Source organism: Thermobia domestica, chromosome 3 (assembly GCF_964235325.1).
Source record: "Thermobia domestica chromosome 3, izTheDome1.hap1.1, whole genome shotgun sequence".
NCBI classification, from domain to species: Eukaryota; Metazoa; Arthropoda; class Insecta; order Zygentoma; family Lepismatidae; genus Thermobia; species Thermobia domestica.
This window is the reverse complement of record NC_137456.1, coordinates 277948826-277969761: the sequence shown is the minus strand read 5'-3', so window position 1 is coordinate 277969761 and position 20936 is coordinate 277948826.

Here is a 20936-nt window from a genome sequence, read left to right as displayed (position 1 = left end):
AACTAACTGAACATATTGGCTTCATCAGACATTATGAAACCAATCACCAACTGACTGAACATATTGACTTCATCAGACATTATGGAACCAATTGCCAACTGACTGAACATATTGACTTCATCAGACATTATGGAACCAATCACCAACTGACTGAACATATTGACTTCATCAGACATTATGGAACCAATCACCAACTGACTGAACATATTGGCTTCATCAGACACTATGAAACCAATCGCCAACTGACTGAACATATTGGCTTCATAGTGTCTGATAAATCCAATATGTTCAGTCAGTTGGCGAAACTTGGCACAGTCATTATTTTGAAATAAAAACAAATATTGCTTGGTTCAATGCTTTGTATTTCTAGTTTGTTAAAAGATGGGTTGATCTCCTTAGGGAAACAATAGTATGCAATGTCGAATATTTAAGACTGGTTAATTAAACAATCCTATGAGGTTAAAGTATTACGGTGCTAAAATTTTTTAATACTTTGATTTATTGACAAACAACACTAGAAATATTTTCAGAATATACGCATTTTGTAATAAAAAGTTCTACCATTAAAATTTTTTTTATTGTAATAGCCCCAAAACTAAGCAAAATTGGTGAAAAAACAAAAATCAAAAAGTGTTACGTAACAAAAGGGGGGAGGAGTTCGGCCTTGCGTTATGAAGTGTGACAATGGGGAGGGAGGGGGTAAAAGTTGGCCAAAAATAGCCTTACGTAATATGTGGATAGCCTCTTTGGGGAGTCAATCATTAAGTGGGTAATACAAGTACAAAAATAAAATAATAATTGAATTACGTATTTAATCCATTTCGGTTGTAAATAAATGTATAACTATTGTCTTACATTAACAAACCCTAGTATTTTACATTAACATGGACTCCACACTAAGATTTTGCACTACAATGAATTAAGTACTGGGAGTTAATAATAGCAATTATTTCTGTAAGGAGATGCTATATTAACAAGAATTCCACACTAAGATTTAAAACACTACACATGCGATGATGTGCATACTGGAATCAAGGGTTAATTTCTGAAGGACATTACCAGAATTTACACATAATATCTGTGAATCAGCATAAATTCTAATAATTGTGTATTATAGTGTAATATTTTAATGTAAGTCCTGTCAAAAACAGAAATTTATTTGATTGGGTGACACGAACGACGATGTGCGGTAACTAGCGAAAGTCAAATTTTCCAGGGGACCAAGAAAAATTTTCCAGTATTTGTGTAAAAGAGGTTGGAAGTAAATTTTCTACCATTTGGTTAGATTTTAATCTTATTCTACCAACAACCCATTGTAATTGAAATAAAGACAGTACCAGAGGTACAACTGAAAGTAGTTATTGACTAAAAAATAAACTTTATAACTATATGAATTGCAGCACACGTAGTGAAGAGAAACTAGAATATTGCATAAGAAATTTTTATTACACTATCATCCAAAACATATAATAGAAGAAAAATTACGAAAAGTATAACAATACATGTACTGTCTTTGTAGGCCTGTCTGATCAGGCATCCTCAGAATCTTGCTTATCTGTTAAGACTGACTGAGTTTGCTCAGGCAACCTGCCTGAAGTTGTCATGAATAAAGAAAGCTCGTCAAATTAGTGTTTCCAGTTCAATACTTGTGACACCATATCGAGCAGTTCAAGTGAGGGAGGCAGCATAAACAGGTAAACAGCAGTTAATTCGGGCTCAACGCATATCGAAAAGTTAACAGTTACGGTAAAATTAATAAGCGCATGGTACAAGCTGCAAAATGCAAATCATTGATCCCAAGTTAGTCTAACATCTCTTCGGAGAATTTGTAATTTTATATCTATCTGGAGTCGTAGAAGATAGTAGTAGCATTAAATATTTAATATGTAAAACAAAAATGAACGGGTTGCCCAAAGAAGTATATAAAAAAGCATCATTCAATTTATCATGCAAAAGAATTACTAACTTTGAATTAAAAGGGAAAGCTCAGGTTGCTCTACAAACAAACAAATCGTATAAATCATAGTACGTTACATAAGTTCAGTCTTACTTTTAATGTATAGAATTGTTTCTGAAGGAGTAATCCGTGAACCACCAATGGTTGATCCACCAACATTAATAATAAGTTGAATCCAAAGGATTTTAAAATTTTAACCCTTACTTAGTTGTACGCAGAATTTCGTTCCGCATTTTCATATTTTTCTTATTTTTTTCTTCTTATTTTCAATCGGATGCTCTTGAACTTTCGTCTAGATTCCTTTTAAAGTTCCATGATTATGCAAAAATACAGACTTCAATTGTTGCCTAAGCCATTAGTGATCCATTTTGCGGTAATCCAGTTGCCCTTTTCCTCTTCTAGAAATTTTATGCTTTGTTTCAGTTCATCGTTTTGCCTACAACAATTAAGCGATTCGGTGACTACAAGACTTACCAGAAACAAGGCAAGACAAGAGTAAATCTCATCTGCCGAGAAAATTAAAATCAAGTACTCGAAAGTATGTAGGAATGTTAGATGATACACCTATTTTGACTGATCCAGTGTTCCAATTCAAGATTTATGCTTCCTGCATGAGGAAGGAAAGTAGAAAGACGAAATATTCTTGAGTCAAGTGTCACAAAAATCTGTGCGCCGTGCACATAAAGAAACTGTCACATATTGTAAAGAATGTGTTCATCAAGATAGAAGAGAGGTACATGAAGATAAGGGTATGTAGGTTATGTATAATAAATAAGCCCATAAGCAAAAACATTATTTGTATAAAGGTTTCAAATTAGGTAAAAGTATATTAGTTGTCAGTTCTTATAGATTACACGTTTAATTACTCTTGTTATATGGCTGAATATTTTCTGCATTATTTGAGAAATTATATGTAACGTATTATTATATTAGTTTATGTATTTAATGTTATAAATTAAATTTAGATACCTATTAAAACAAATATTTTAACCATAAAATAAATATAGATAAAAAGAAAATAAATATTGCATTAGTTTTATTATCTAATTTGGCAGAATAATATTCCTCGCAAGACAAATTATGTAACTTTTTCAAATGACTAGTTATAGTCCAGTAAAGATAGGGTTGAGAAAGAAAAAATATTAACAAGCTGAAAATTGGTATGGAAGTAGGGGAATGTGTCAAGAATAACGTACTAAAAGTCCCCTAAAATCTCGCTGTAGCTCTTCCTGCAATTTTGAGAAATGGCCGCCACCTTTAGACGACGACAAGAAATTTATGGAAATCGTCACCCTTTACATTTATTCCTCTAGTCACCGTTCTAATTATCACAAAACCATGGATCATATATGGTTGGAAAGCTTGAAAGACAGACAATCTCATTAAATAACATATATGCCCATCGTGTTAAATTTCTAAAAGAAGAGGAAGAAGAAAACAGCTTTTTTATTTAAAAAGGGATATTGTTAAAAATCATGGGAAGTTTGCAACACTGACTGTTATTGCACATCAACAAAACAACACCAATAGATGTCCTTAATATTTATCTCAAATATAGCCAACAACGACACAAATCGGTGCAATACAAGCAGAGAAAGAAATGATAACTAATATTACTTTCCACTTTCACTGCTCTAGTCACCTTCTGTTATTACATAGGACTAAAAGTTATATATCATCGGAAATCTTGAACGAGGTAACGGTTACACTAATCAAGCCCGATCTGTGGAATAAGCGCAAAACCCAAAATTTCGGGACAAAACGTAATTTCCATATAAATTGTTTAAAATTTCCAACACTGACAATTATCGTATGTTAAGAACACTCCTCCAGAGTTTTGACGTACACATGCAAAGGTGATGGCCTTTCGGATTTAATCATTGAAGGTATGAGACACTTTCGTGTTCTGAATATCCAAACTCAAACCCACCTTCTGTAACGTGGATGATACTCAAGTAGTTGAAGACACCACCTTGCCCGAATTGGAATTGATTCATGCAGGTGATGACAAGCAACAACAGTAACTATCAAACATCTCAGGTAGTGATTCTACTGTTCATCAATCTTCATCCAACAAACATGGATGCTATATATTCGGTGCTTATCTTTGCCAGTAAGGAATGTGTAAGAAACAAGCAAAAGCGTGCTTAGTCACGTTCGATCAACCTTTGTATGCTAAAGCATGCGACATTGTAGCAGCATGTAGAAATTTTGGTGAATTACCGGCGGTGGTTGTTAGGCTTGGGGTTTCCCACATATTAATGTCATTTATGGAAGCAGTTGCATATATAATGAAAGGTAGTTGCATTGAAGAACTTTGGTCTTGTGTGTATGCTAGTAACTCCATTCCACAGATGATGTCAGGCTATTCTTATGCTCATGCTCTGCGGGCTCATTTTTAAACATAGTTAGCAATTGGAATATATATATATATATATATATATATATATATATATATATATATATATATATATATATATATATATATATATATATAAATTCCTCTAATGACTGAAGAACATATCAATGTTGATGTAGTTGTTCAACACTCAAATATAATCAAGATTGCAAATGATCTAAAGTTATTCGTGGACGCTGTTGCAGAAAAAAGCCATACCTCTAAGTTATTTGTCCTGTACTTGCAGCTTGTAGTAGAAATTATGCTTCTTTTCATTCGTGCCGAAAGAACTGAAGACGGGAATATTCATCTTCACTGCGTACGAGAAATGTTATCATACTTCCATGCAATTGGGCATCTCTTGTATGCCAAATATGCACATCTGTACTTGCAAGAAATGTTGCGGTTGGAGAATCAAATTGATTCTCATGAGTTCCAGCTATTTACAAGAGACGGTTACTTCACTATTCGCGGGAAATATATATTTTGGAGTGATATATGGTCTAATATGACGATTGAGCAGTGAAGAGAAATAGTAGATTGACCCATGGCAGAGGCATGACAGAAAGGGTAATATCTAGGTGGGTGTCAAGTATGCCACCAGCGTGCCACTTACGAGAATGTCTTCAAATATTATTAAGCAAAGATAAGCATGAAATTCACACTGGTCGGCATGTGGAACTGTACCAAAGCAATCAATCGCGTGATATATTACATGTAGAGAAATTCTTGCGTTGGTTTTGCCAGCATTCTCCATTCCCTTCATATTCGGAGCTCGGTCCATAAGCACTGGCACGGTAGGTAATGAAATGAGCAACTGTAATAAAGCTAAGGAAATCGGATTGCTGCTATGGAAGAAAAGTTTGGAAAGACTTTTGGAAATGTGAAACTTAAACAAAAAGATAAAGTGTTCCTACTATCCGCAATGCACAATGCAGTGGGCATCCGTGATGAGGTACTGGCTCTGAACACCATGCTAATGTTCAACCGAATCGTATGCGTAGTGAAGTCCGAAGAAGAACTCTGGGAGTGTTTTGTTTACGAGCTTGTACCCTATCCACTTTCTCACTTTACAGGAACGTCCATGAGGAAAACGAAAAAGTTTGCTTTGTATGATACGTTTGAATATCGGACAGATTCCAAAACTTAAATTGAAAACACTATGTACATTATAGATGGAGGCTGGCCTGGGTACAACATGGAACATGCCTTGACGTGTACAACTCGTATGTTTCCTATGTACTCAGAGACTTTCGGATGAAAGCAATAGTTATTCTTTTATATATATATTGTACTGGAAACTGTACAAAAGACGCTGAGCAGGAACGACGTGAGTCAAAGGTTCACTCAGCTTCGGTGTTATTCACAAATGAAAAATATTATCAACTAAAAAAGTAAATTCTTGGGTAATTTCAAACATAAGGGTTGTTTTACCCGTGAGTAGATGGTTCATTTGACACAAACTGGAATTCAAACCCATCAAGCAAGAATTGATGCTGACGCACTCATAGCTAAAACTGCTGTAGCCAAGTCTTTAAATCCTTGTAAGCACAAGGTAGTAATTGGTGAGGATGTTGACATTTTAATCCTTTTGCTTGTACAAGATAATAATCAGTACGATATCATATTTCGAAAGCCAGGACGTGGATAAGAAATAACAAAATAATTTAGTACTAAGAGGTTGCAGGACACATGGGCAAATGTGCTAACTGTTTTGCTCCGTTACCATGCATTAAGTGGATGCGACACATCAGGTGGTTTGTTGTATCGACAGGGAAAGAAAAAGGCATTGCGATTACTTCAGAAACGGAAAGATTTATGCTGATCACTTGAAGTTTTCAACTATGATAATGCTAGTGCCAATTTCTGATTGATGGAGCCGCGGTGGCTCAGTGGTGAGTTGCTCGGCAGACGCCGTGCTGTTCACACCGCTGTCTCTGTAGGTGTGCGAGGGGCAGTGTTCAGTGTTTTTTTTTTTCAACTCGCGCCGCATTGTCCAGTGGAGTATTTTCTACTATCAAGTACTTAGTGTTTGCTATTTGCTAATTTCATCATATAGTCTAGTGCGAAGTACTGTTTTTCATTGTAAGTGAACCATGTCAGTTATTCGTGTGAATACTTTACGTTTGTCATTCCAAGATGTAGTGAACAAGCCTAATACATTAGTGATGCATGAATGGATTCGTAATACTTTCCATTTGCTTCCAGATCAAGTTGTCAGTATTGAGTTCGATTATAGTCGCAAACAGTTATATCTAAAGTTAATATCGCAAGTGATTTGTGAACAAATTCTCTTTCGAGTGAATGGAAAGGTCACTTATTCAGATGAGCTTGGTACATACAATATTTTAATAGATTCCGCAAGCTCCAATGTTGTGACAGTTTGTTTACATTTGGTACCCACCGAATTAGAAGATCAACATATTTCCCGTATCCTCTTCCAGTATGGTGATATCAAATCCATTACAGATGAAATGTATTTCACTGGACATATCTACGAAGTCCGAACTGGTAGAAAGATAATACCTATGTGTATTAAGCGCCCTATACCTTCTTATGCGACTATATGATTTACGATTGTGGTTAACGTATGGAGGCCAAGTTAAAACCTGCGCTATCTGTGACTCCCCGAATCAGTTTTTGATGGAATGTGCGAAGCGCCGTCTCCCTCCAGCCGTATCGGCTTCCCTCTCCAGTGTTCCAACATCCAGATCACCGCCCATGCCCAGTTCTTTGAACAAAGTGGATACTTTACCGGAAGTTCATTCATTTACCAGCTTTCCCGTATTAAGTGAGAAAAGTCCTCCGACTTTACAGGAAAACCTTCCATCGCCAACTATAACTTGTGATCCTACTCTTACCAGTGCACTCACTATAGTGCAGTCGCTTGGTACAAATTTCAATAAGAATATTTCTTTTCTGGATACCAGAATAAAATTTGGCATAGTTATTTAGATGGTAATACACAATAAAAAACCACCGGGACACAAGTCATAGGAGGGCGCGGGAGACCCGGGTTCGATTCCCGGCGGGAGCTCATGTGGTTCGGATTCCACGTTAATCAGTAGGTCCACGTCTCATATAGCCTCGCTGCTGAACGGGACGTAAAACTCAAAATCAATCAATCAACAAGTCATAGGAGCTTCTATAAAAGGAGGGGAGGGGGATAATGATTGCAATTAAGTTCTTTGGCAGTAGGGTGATAAATAGAAAGTAAAGGGAGTAAAATTAAGTAATATGAGAGTATTTACTAAATTATTGCGTGTTAAGATAGAATATAGTGTCCCTGGTGGATGAGTGGCTCCACTCGTCGCCTTGCAATCAAGGGGTTCTGAGTGCGATTCCCGCTGGGGACACAAGTGGTTCGGATCCTTCGTTAAACTGTAAGAGCCGTCCTTAGAACGTCGTCATCATCCCATGGAAGGCAATGGTAAGACCACCATGGGTTCACCTTGCCCAGGGACCTTCGGGCTAACTACCTGCCCTCGGACAGAACACCCATCATCATCATAATCATCAAGTAGAATAATAAAAATAAAATTATATGTACAAAAGTGAGTTTCAAATCTATTCTTTTTTATTTCGAAAATTGCTAAAATAAGAATGTAACCTTAATGAATATTCCTTCCTTCCTTTCTTTTTTTAAAAAGAAATTGCTAACAATTTTAAAGATCACTATATTTTAATCGTTCTGTACTAGAGATGGAATGCTTGTCTAAGTCTCATCTATCAATAACTCACTCACTGTAAATATTGTCCATCACAAGAGCATAAGGCGGTACACTACATGTTCAAGCTTTGACATTTGCATTTGTTCATACACATTGTTTTGCAGTAACAGCAGGTTAATTCCGAACATTTCATTGATACTTCTGGAAGAACTGTCCATAATGGTGTAAGCAATGGTGGGGAATCTGAGACTTTCCATCCCCAGTCGGTAACATCAGGAATGTCAGGCTGACGCTGTAGACACTGTCTCCAAACACTGGCTTGAAACATTGTTCTTTTCAAGTGATATCTTAAAGCATCTTCAGTAGGGGATATATTTTCAAGCGATCTATTCTTCTGTGTGAAAAGTATCCTTCTGCATTCATTGACTGTTTTTGTTGCGCTGATTGTGTCATACAGAAGCACTGTAAAATACTGTATCATATCAAAATCATCATCAGATAAAATGAATGAGGTAGACAATCGAATAAAGACGTCCGTTAGTTCTGGCAGTGTCTTCCACACATTCCAAGCTTTAGTTTTACTAACCCCATGAAAAGAAGATACTGTGTCACAACCCGTGTAAGCATGAAAAAACAACAATGCTTCACAAGTTTCAGGACATAAATTTTGTAACATTTCACAGAGTGAAAACTGTTTTCTGTTTTTCCCAACACCGTAAATAAAGTACAAGTTCTGCAAATCGAGAGCCTGCAACTCCTTCAGGGCCGCTGCGGCAATTATTATTACATCTGAATCTACTGTTGAAATTACAACATTTTTCTGGCCACATAAAACTGCATCTTTCACATGTAGAAGAATTGTTGTATCTGCTTCTTCATGTGAACAAGGAGACAGTTGGTTGTTATTATGGTAGGATCCTACGCAAATTATGAGGTCTTCATCAGTGCAAATAACAACCTTACAACCAACTTCCAGTGATTCAATTTCAGAAGCAAGTAAGTGGAAAAGTTGCTTTTTATTTTCATCAACTTGCAAGAATTTCCTAAATACCCTTGGGAATGGCGTTTTTTTTCTCCAGAACCTCGTTTCAAACGAGTGTCTGCCTTACTTCTTGCCAAGTATCTGTCAAATACTACATCAACTCTATCAAATTTCTGCAGGGGAGATTCTACGGCAGGTCGAAATATTTTGGTTGCAAATTCTCCAAATGTTTTAGATGAACCTGGAGTAAGAGAATGTATAAGGGCGGCACCCTCTATAACAATAGCCAAGCAAAGTGAAATACTACAGTCACTGTCATGATTCTCACAAATATCTGAAGATAAACAGGTAATAATGTCAGACTTTCTTGATGGTTTGCGAAGTTTGCCGAACTCGCTAATAGAGGGAGGATATGGTTGAGTTTCGTGAGAAAAAAATGTTGTAACGTCAGGTTGCCTAATCTGACTCGCCATATACAATTTGCATAATATATTTGCGTCCTTTCTCAGGACTGTTGTTTGCTTTTGAAGTTTAGATTTCCCCTTTGTCATTCTGTTGTTAAATAACACTAAATTATACCTTTTAATTACTGTATGAATTGATGTTTTCCCTTCAATCAACCTCTCTTGTACAAAATTTTTATACAGACATCTTCCAAGATTCCTGGCTTCTCTGACCGACTTCTCTGCATCTTTTGTTGCACATATTTTGATAACTGCTGTTGTTAATATATCTTCTTCAAATGGGTTACCATAGTTTCTAAAGGAAGCTACAACATCTAAAACGTGTTCCTTATATCTCTTTTCAAAAGCTTTGCTGCTTTCCTCATGCTGTACGTCATTTTCATCACCTGCATCTTCTTTACCATCGAAAACTGAAAACTGTTCTTCAAAGTCAGATATCATTTTTACAACATCTGGCCCTGCAACCACCCATTTCAAAAGTGCAGCAGGTTTGTCAAAAAGTCCTATTGCTCCACCAATTCCTTTAACTTGTTTGTTATTTTGCTCATGCAAATGGTCATCCGCCATTGCTGAAAATGCTCGATTGCTCTTCTGACTTACGAATTTGCCTTTCATGAATTCTTTATATGTAAACGGATGGCGCATCTCCAGTTCTTTCAGTGTTTTGATGAAAACTAGCAACCAGCGGGCATAGTTTGTGTGATTTAAAACAAACATCCAGGGACATATATCTTCCAGAATAGTTTTGAATTGTACAAAATTTCCTTCACGCACACTTTGTAAGAAAGAGAGCAATAGAATCTGTAGTTCTATAGTTATTGACCAGAAAATAAATTGTGGAGATTCTTCATTGCGTAGATTACACCATTCATTAAAATCTAAATATGACATTCCTTCAGAGACATTGATATATTTATATGCTTCGTATTCTTCTGTTTTCAAAATATATAGTGCAGCCACTGTTACTTGGTGAGCATAGCGAGCGCGTTTGACATGAGAGCACGATAGAAGTGGTTCAGCTCGTCCAGTTGATGTTACTCTAGCATCAACTAATATATCAGTCTATGAGATTACTGAGATTACTTAAACAACATGAGATTACTTAAAAACACATAGTTAACACTTAACTACAATAATACCTTTGGATTTACATATAAGGTCTGAACACGTCATTCAAAATTTTAAAAACGATTTTTTCGTTGTTATTACAGTAAATAGCATGTTTAATTTTGCATTAAAATGGATGAAAATATGCCACAATTCTTTATATTTGTAAATCTATTACCTTAATATTTTTAAAAGTGCGTTATTTAAATTTAGCATGCCAATGAACATACAAACAGGAACGAAGAACGGCAAAATTGGATTATTTTGTTTGTGCCGCCATTTTGGACGCCATCTTGAATTCTGTCCAACAGAGTGATCTTCGGTTTTGTGTCCCGGCGGATTTTCATTCAACATGTTATAATTAATAAATGTGCCAAGTTTCATACTGGTATCCAGAATAGAAATATTTTTGTGCCAAGCGACTGCACTACTATAAATGAACCTACTTGTCAACTCGATGTCCTCAAGAGTTTTACCGTTGCACCTATCACTAGTACTCCTGCTACTGTCTCCCAGAGAAACCTTGCATCCAATACAACATCTCAGAGTGACTCATCAACCTACAGTACCATTGTGACAACTTCTTCGGGTCTTCCACAACAAAGTCCTCCTGCTCCAGCATTTCCAAAATCGGAAGAGGATCAGTTACCTGAAACCATCGTAAATACCCCGTTGTCAGCGATCACGGATGACTCCCGCCAGGAAATGAGTGTTTCATTTAAGATGGATTCTCCAACTACGGAAGCATCCCAGTTTCCCGCTCTACCCGAAAAGAGGCGTAGAAAAGGCCGATCTCAGTCCTCACCTCGTCATAAACCCAATCGTGCCAATAAACATCCGGAAAACTAAAAAGTGTTCTCCCTGTGAACCATAATTTTGTGTCTGGTTTCACAAGGTCACAAGCAGATCCCCATCAAAGTGAACCAAGCACTAAGGTAAACAATGTTGTTGCCCCTCCAGACAAGTGATCATATCACCTCCCAATTTAGGATGAAAATATGTGCGAGAGATATTACCCGTCTTTGCTGTGTCAAGTGTATTATGCCCTTTCTTGGTGCAGTGGTTATTTGGGGTATTTTTCTTCTTTTGTGGCAATTAACTATGTTTGCAACGCGTATAGCCACCATTAATATCAACGGTATTTTCAGTCTTACTAAGCAAAAAGCATTAGCCGATTACATGACCAAATCAGATCTGGACATAATTTTCCTTCAAGAGTGCAATATTGATCATTTCTCCTATCTCTTTAATCACATGTGGGAAATCAATCCTTCCGAAACTGGTTCTGGCACAGCTATTTTATATCGTAAAGATATTTCTTTAACCGACTTTTCTAAATTTCCGTCAGGTCGCATTATTACAGCCAATTATGAAAATATACATTTTTATAACTTATATTCACCTTCAGGCAATAATACTCATTCCGAGCGAAACTCTTTCTACCTTACTGACGTTCCAACGGAGTTACATTCTGGTACACGAGATTTGATCTGTATAGGAGACTACAACGCAGTGTTAGATCCTATAGACTCAAGTTTTGGTTACAATACTTCCCCTACACTGCGTAAATTGTTTCAAGACTTTGTTAGTTGACGTATGGCGTCATTATAAAGGTAACACCCCAGGGCACACTTTCTTTCGACAAAATGAATCCTCACGTTTGGATAGGATCTATGTCAGTACCACCTTAATTGATTTTGTGCGCTCCATAAACGTTCAACCAGTATGCTTTTCTGATCACTGTGCTGTGATGGATTTACCCATCCGTAAGTACTTAAAGTCATCCTTTGGTCACTCAATAACAGCATTTTAACTGACGAGGATCTTCAGTTGCTCATTACCAATAGTTGGAATTATTTAATGCATTTTAAACCTCACAATAAAAGTTTGTTTTCATGGTGGTTATATCAACTTAGGCCTTTTTTTCGGTCTATCTATAAACAGCACAGTAAAGACAGATCCTCTCTTCTTAAAGAGCAATATAATTACTACTATAACTTATTATGTGAATGCTATAAAGAACTTGCTCAAGGAGTAGACGTACTTCCTCGTATTAAGAAAATTAAGTCACTCCTACTCACTTTACATCGTAAAAAAAAAGTCAAGGTTTTTTCACGAGAGGCAAAACGACGATGCTTCAGAATGAAGTTGCCTCTTTACATACAGTTAGCCGTGAAAGGCGAAGAGGTAAACAAAACCTTATTTCCAAGGTCACCTTTCCTAACGGTGACGTTCACGAGCATGATCGCGTACTTTCATCTTTGTATGAAGCATACCAGAACCTACATTCCCCCGCTCCAACCCAATCCTCTGAACCTTGCTTCGAACATCCGATCGGTTCTATCACCCCGGAGGCTCGTAACATCCTCAATGAGCACTTTACAGAACGCGAAGTTCGCCAAGCTATTTTTGCGGGGAAGTTAAACAAATCTCCGGGACCTGATGGTCTTACACTAGAATTTTACCGCCAATTTCACGGCATTCTCACGCCTTTTCTCACAGAAATGTATAACGAACTCCGAGTCACACCCACGTGGAGCTCTTCTTTTACGGCTGGCATTATGGTCCTTGTACCTAAACATGCAGATGCGCATGATTTTGATAATTTTAGACCGATTACCCTCCTTAATGTTGATCAGAAAATTTTGTCACGTTGTCTTGCCTCTCGTTTAGAACCGTTTTTAAAGCAGGTCTTACATAATGATCAGTATGGCTTAAAGCATACCAAATCTATGTACTTAGCATTAAGTAATATACGAGAAGGTATTCATTGGTGTCAGAAAACTAGTTTTCCGCAGGCAGCTATATTAGCTCTTGATTTCCATAAGGCATTTGGTAGGTTGTCACATGATTATATGTTTACAGTACTTGCAAAATATGATTTCGGAGAGTTTTTCTGAAATTCTTTCTTCTCAACGATATGTAAAATTAAAAGTTAATGGTGCACTTACAAATCCCATCAATGTACGTAGAGGTATTGCACAAGGCTGTCCCCTGTCTTCCATTCTGTATAGCTTGGTTCTCGTGCCCTTTCTTTTAAAACTGGAACAACAAATTCAAGGTATACAGATTGGTGCAACAACCTTAAAATTACAAGCATTCGTCGATTATATACATTGTTTTCTTAACAATCCACAAGAACTGTCAAGTGTTGAAAACCTCATATCGAACTATGAGTGCATTTCAGATGCTGTTCTGAATAAACAAAAGTCACGCCTGATGTGTATAAATCCGACTGACCAACACGTGTATTCTTCTGCGATTTCTTTTACTAACCGCATCAAAATCTTAGGTGTAACTTGGCAACGTCGCATAGCAGACACTATAGACTACAATTTTAATACCACAACATGTACTTTGGTTGCACTCATTCACCAAAGTAAAGCCCAGCATGTAAGTCTTGCAGGCCGAGTTCACCTTTTAAATGTTTTTATTTTTAGTCGTCTTTGGTTTTTGACACAATTATTTTCCTTGCCGAAGAAATACCTCAGTGTGATACGAAAACACACAGTTCAACTGCTGTGGCATAATCACTGCCTAAGAGTAAGTCACGAGACTGTGTGTTTATCAAAAGGTGCTGGCTCGGTCTTAAAAATATTCAACTTCAGAGCTACTCGCTGTTACTGCATCGCGTGTGTCAAACATTATGTTCATATTCCGACTTCCTTTCCAGTAAGGCTTTGTGGGTAACATTACGTCATATTGAGCTACAAGCTCCCTTGCATACACAACCTTGGGCTAGCATTGTGCCATACCTCTAGGACGTATTTATTGATATTAGCTACTAGCTTATCGCACGGAGTCAACTTGAAGACCTTTCTGTAAAGCAATTATATAATCAATTTCACTCTATCACGGTTTTTATTCCCCGTATAGCAGAACATTACCCAATGAAAAACTGGACGCAAATCTGGGCGAACATTCATGCACCGATATTGTTCCCTGCCCTGCAATCTCTGTGGTACAGTGTTGTTCATAATATATACCCTACAAACGGGAGACTCTATGAATTGGGTATCCGCAGCCTCTCTTTCTGCGGTACCTGTCATGCTCTCGATACTTTACAACACCGGCTCGATAGTTGTTCAGAGAACGTAACAATTTGGTCTCACTGTCAAAAAATTATTGCCCGTATATCCCGAACAACTCCTTCTACTATCACTTGTCCGTCACTAATGTTACTTTCCTGATTATCAATTTTATCCCCGTACTAAACATAATGCAATTCTGTGGATCACGTCCCATGCTATAGACATTCTTTTATGTAATAATTTTAATGGTAATGTGACTTTGTACATCCACCAACTTTTGTTACGCATGCACACTATTGCATTTCCAATTCGTAAACAAAGGTTTGCTAATTTTCTTGCAGCAATTTATTAATGTGTCCATTGTATGTTTGCTTATGCTTTCTGATGTAAATGGCTGCTAAGAGTACAACTTTTGTTTGTATATTGATTCTGATGTAATCGACCGATAACAGCACAATAAAGTATTTAAAAAAGTGGTAGAGAGTTCACCTCTGGTGTTTGGGGTACCGGGTTCGATCCCAGCCCCCGCCAAGTGAACTTTCATTCATTATTCATCATCACCGTGGGACGTAAAAGATTTCATTTCATTTTTTCTCTGATTAAAGCTGATACATCATTTCAATTAACACTCTACAATTGTCCAACAATAGTAACCTCATTCTAAGAATTCCAGTATCATTCATATATCGCTGACCCATTCAGAACGAAATACAATTAGCAACATTGTCATCCACCAGTGGTGCTGCGAAACATATCTTGAGAACGTATCATCAGTTTCGATTGTGGCGTGGAAATGATATGCGAATGACTGAATATAGATGGAAACATTAGGAGATATTCTTGTACCAGCAAGATTGACCGGAACCCGCTCCGTGTAAAAATATATATATTTCACCGTGTAACTGTAAAAATGATTGTGAAGGCATGTGTGGTTGTCAGAAAGCAGGAATTGTAGCTGTAATCCATGTCAATGTCGAGGAATTGGATATATGAATGCACAACCAAATGATGAAGACCATGGAGATGAACGAGATAACAATGATAATCTCATTGATTTCTAATAAAAATGTCTGAATGGACTAGTTACAAAAATGTTCTTAAGTGTATACTAATGTCTAATGTAACGATTAAGTATGGTTCATTAAAGAATACTATTAGGAAAATTGGATTCTAGTTATAAACAAAATATTTAAAAACAAAATTACATTCAAATGACTATTATAGTAGAGAGTGATTTTAAGTGCGTGAGTTACGGATTCCCCATGCAGAGGAGACTACTAATTTCTGCTACTTTCTAGTACTGTCAATAAATATTTTTTGTGCTATATTTACGTGGTGTAAAACTATGCGTCGTAAAAGCTTACGCCATTGGGAAAATGTAAGCCATTTTTAAAGTAAATTGATAACTATGATAGTGTAAACGGTGGTGAAGTTTTGATAACATACGATAATTGTCAGTGTTGCAAATTTTAAACAATATATATGAAAATTACGTTTTGGCTCGAAATTTTGGGTTTTAAGATTTCTGATGATATATAACTTTTGGTCCTATGTAATAACAGAAGGTGACTAGAGCCTTGAAAGTAGAAAGTAATATTGGTTATCATTTTTTCCTCTGCTTGTATTGCACCGATTTGTGTCGTTGTTGGCTATATTTGAGATAAATATTAAGGACATCTATTGGTGTTGTTTTGTTGATGTGCAATAACAGTCAGTGTTGCAAACTTCCCATGATTTCTGAGAATATCCCTTTTTTAAATATTATAGCTGTTTTCTTCTTCCTGTTTTTCTAGAAAGTTTGCAAGATGGTTATATGTTATTTATTTATGTTATATGTTTTTTAAGCTTTGCAAATGATTCATGGCTTTGTAATAATTAGAACGGTAACTAGAGGAGTAAACGTAAAGGGTGACGATTTCCTTAAATTTCTTGTCGTCGTCTAAAGGTGGTAGCCATTTTTCAAAATTGCAGGAAAAGTTACAGTGGGATTTTAGGGGATTTTTAGTATGTTATTCCTGACACATTCCTCTACTTCCATACTAATTTTCAGCTTGTTACTAATTTGTTCCTTTCTTAGCAGAAAAATGAGCTATCTTTACTGGACTATCAAATCTTTTATTTTGCTTATAATAGAGCTTTCTTAAATGGCTAATTTTATGCTTGGTGAGGTATGATTATTATATTTAGGAAAGAAAATAAGAAAATAGTATTGAATAACATTTGATTACTTAGGTTTGTGCGACAATTTCTGGAATTTTTTTTTTGTATCTATTTTCACAGAAGCTGCTTTTAAAGTAACTGATTTAAAAGCGATGGAAATATTATTACAAATAGGAGAATGGTAGTGCTTAAAATATAACGAAAATGCCAAATTTATGAAAGTATCGTGCTTGAGGCATCTCAAAGCATGCTTTGATTACCCTAAAATTTTATTTTTGTCCCTTTTACATCAGAAGTCAACTTCTACGCATTATTAAAATTAAAAATAAAACAATTATTTTATTCGTTCCAAACTCATGTTCAAGTTTACTGATGAGTCAGTCATGCTTCAATTTGTTCTAGAGTGATGGTTGCGTGCAAGTTAATCTCTACCACGAAGACCAGAATCTATCAGCGTGCATTGTCAAACGTAATTACCGAGGTAGACGAGACAGTGTGACTACAATATGCTCTTGCCTACAATATGGGATTTCTACTAATATACAGTGAGAATAACCTCACATTAGTATTTGTATTTATAATGTACTTTATTAAAAATACTGCTTTCATAAAAAATATCTAGTACGGTATTTTAAATATTTAAACGTTTCAAAATGTGTTTCTCTTGTAATGTATTTCAAAAGAGTGAGTGAAACCACACTCCAAAGTACCAACTCTAACCCCTTTGAGAATCTTTGGAACGAATTGCAGCGTAAAGTCAATATATACGAGTTACGGTGAAAGAAGGTTTGAGAAGAGCATACGCACAGCGCGGAAAAATATTTTCCTACACTATACTAAGAAAATTGTAACAACCAAGCCGAAACTCTTAAAGCAAGCTAAAAATCATCATGTGTTTACTATTAAATACTAAGAGGCAGAAAATAGCTTTCAAAGTGCATTTTATTGTACTTTGTTTCATGATGTCTAACGATGAGGTAAACAGCCCATGCGAATTTAATTTAGTATATGTTCAATATACTGTAGTTGTTCTCGGGTAATCAGCTAGGTGAATCCCACATCAGCCAATATTTCGAGAACTGGCATTATATTTGTCTTTAGGGTAAAGTATGAGAGACTAAAAGCAAACAAACAGAAAAATTAGAAAAAGGACTTTCCTCAAGGAAGTCCACGTACTGACACAGTAAGGCATCAACCATCTGTCTACATGACTCTCCTCCATACAGTTAGTACACTAAATATCTGTTGGAGAAGTGTAGCCTATCTATATTTACGGAGTACATTTGCACGAAGATCTGTCAAAATGTGTGAATAGAAAAGAAGAAGGGTAAACAAGAAAATAGGAGAGCTTGAGAAGATTTTTTAACTTTATAAAATTTGAGTGAAGGTTAAAATCCTGGAAGTCAGGGAAATCCCTTTAATCAGTCATGCTGTATGCAATAGAGAATTTACATGGCAAAAGCAAACTGCAAAGGATGGCAAAAATCCATGTATAAATGTGTTACTAAAACGTTAATGAATTAACTGTTATTTTCGCCAAAAGTAATGTACTTCATCATTATTATGCAAATCTGTGTTGTCTGTATTTGGTTAATGTATTCTTACTTTGATATTTGTTACTTTTTGAGCATGCAAGTCTGTTGTCATGGACTTTGGCCTCGCCTGGTCGTCGTCGGTGTGCAGTGATCTCAGCTACTGATCTTCGCTTTCCTCTATCGGTTTTGCTTTCGCGCCACTCTTCCTGCTTTGGTGCTTCCTTGTGGTTATCAGATATTTTGTTCTAGTTGTTGACAGTGTTGATTGTTAACTTGATTATCTTCCTTGTTGCTATGGAGATCGCTTCTGTCATTCAGGGCCTGTCTTCAGAAGGTATGGTTATGATCAGTAGAGATGTAAACCATGTTATGATTTTTTTATGTTGCTCTGTTAACTGCATCTTCTATTGTTTCTGTTCTTGTTTGGTGATAGATTTCTTTCTGTTTTCCGATATGTTTTTCGTTTGGTTGTTGTTTTCTGCTTAGATCCTGTCTCTGATAAAGGTCAGAATTTCTTTGGATTGGTGGATCAGACATCTTGACTTGCATACTGTTTTGGGTTGGCTTTCTTCTTTCATATAACACAGTGCATGAATCAATCACTGCTGCCTAGAAGATCTTAAGACATATATCTCGTGTTGCTTCCTTTTGAATATAGATTTTTAATTCTTTAATGTTAAATGTAGCACACTCTACCTCATAAGGAATTAGCTATAAGTCAAAAGTGAGTTCAGATTCTAATTTCGGGAACGATCCTAGTAAATATTGATGTACCCTTTAAAGGTTATTTGTAAGTATTGAATATATTCGATGTGGCGGAATCCAAGTTGTCTACCATGACGTCCCCACTACCATTCAATGCAGTTTTTGCACCAACATCCATTTGTAACATGTGATGATTATCCTCCGCCAGCACATCTCTTTATTACTCCCCTGTCCCGATATGTTTGTCTATTACATGAAAAAGTCAAGCATATGACACCTATCTCGCAAAAGAATGGTAATATGTAAGAAATGAGTTTAGATTCTCATTTACGGAAAGATTCAAACCTAAATTGATGTGATAAATATATTTCTTTGCATTTAAAAACATTGAATGATATCGAGTATAGCGGAATTCAAGATGGTGTCATGATATCTACACAATCACTCAATGCTGTTTTCGTACCAAAGGACACTTGTAACTTACTTTTCTTCGTCTACTCATATCGTTATCACTTGGCTGTCGTAATACAGGATCATCGAAAAAGAATGACCAGATTTTGATTAGTGCATTAATTTATTTATTTTTATTAGTTACTATGAACAAATCGTGAAGGTAGTTTAATGGTTTTAGCCTTAAAATGTGTAGAAAATATTAAAAAAAAAATTGTACATGTCCTAGTAAATTTCAATGTGTGCTCCGTTTGTTGTTCTGCATACATTTAATCTGTAGTCAATCCGGGTCCACGTCTGTTGAAGCATATCAGGAATAACAGTCAAGATGGCGGCAAAAATGCACTGCTGAAGGTGTACTAAGTCGCGAATTTTCTCTGCATACACAATGTTTTTGATACACCCACAGAATAAGAAATCCCAAGGGGTACGAATTCTGCCGCCGTTTTGACTGTTACTCCTGATGTGCTTCAACGCACGTGACACCGAAATTAACTACAGATTAGACTCATACAGAGCAACACACGGAGCACACATTCAAATTTAGTAAGGTATGTACAAAAACTTTGATATTTTCTACACATTTTAATTCTAAAACCATTTAACTACCTTTAACGGTTCGTTCATAGTAACTAATCAAAATCCCACCTTTCTTTTTCGATGACCCTGTACTTTTGATTAACTCTATATACAATTCACATGCATGTTGTTTTAACACAAATAAATTAGATACTGTCCACATAATATTTTTTTTATCTAATAAGCGTTTTTATACTTTTCAAGCTATACCTGAGGCTTTAATGACGTGCGGCCCTTATGACCCGGGCTCTTTCATCGCGGAACCCTTTTACTCGGGCTCTTTTGATGCGGGGTTATCTGTCCTCTCCCTCCTTACATGATATCAGCAAGCAGAGTAAAAGCTAAGGAAGCACAAAATAAACCTTGAATATATTCTCACAATCATACATAATATTTTAAAAATGAAATGAAATCTGAGTTTTGCGTCCAACGGTTATGCCGGCTAGGCTAAAGGAGACGGTGATGACCTAAAAAAAAAAAAAATGAATGAATGAAATGGTGGAATGAAGAAAGTTGGAAGAAATAGGAGAACCTCGAGATAACCCACACACAGGGTGCTTGTCCACCACAAACTTCACTTGGCTCGAGCTTGGATCGAATCAGGGACTACAAACAGCAGGGGTGAATACTCTACCACTGAGCCATCGCGGCCCCAAGATTCATACATAAGAATCAAATTGGACAAATAAGGTTTATCTTAGTTTACTTTAATTATATTTAAAAATTGCAGGAATACTAAAAGAAAAAATATGGTCATTTCGTTGCACAACTGTACAAAACAAATACAATTAGAAGTACTGTTCCGTTTGATTCTCCTCAGAGTTAATTTTCTTCTATTCATTTCCTTTCTATCTGTTAGTAATAAAATTATTTCTAGGGGGCCGCGGTGGGTCAGTG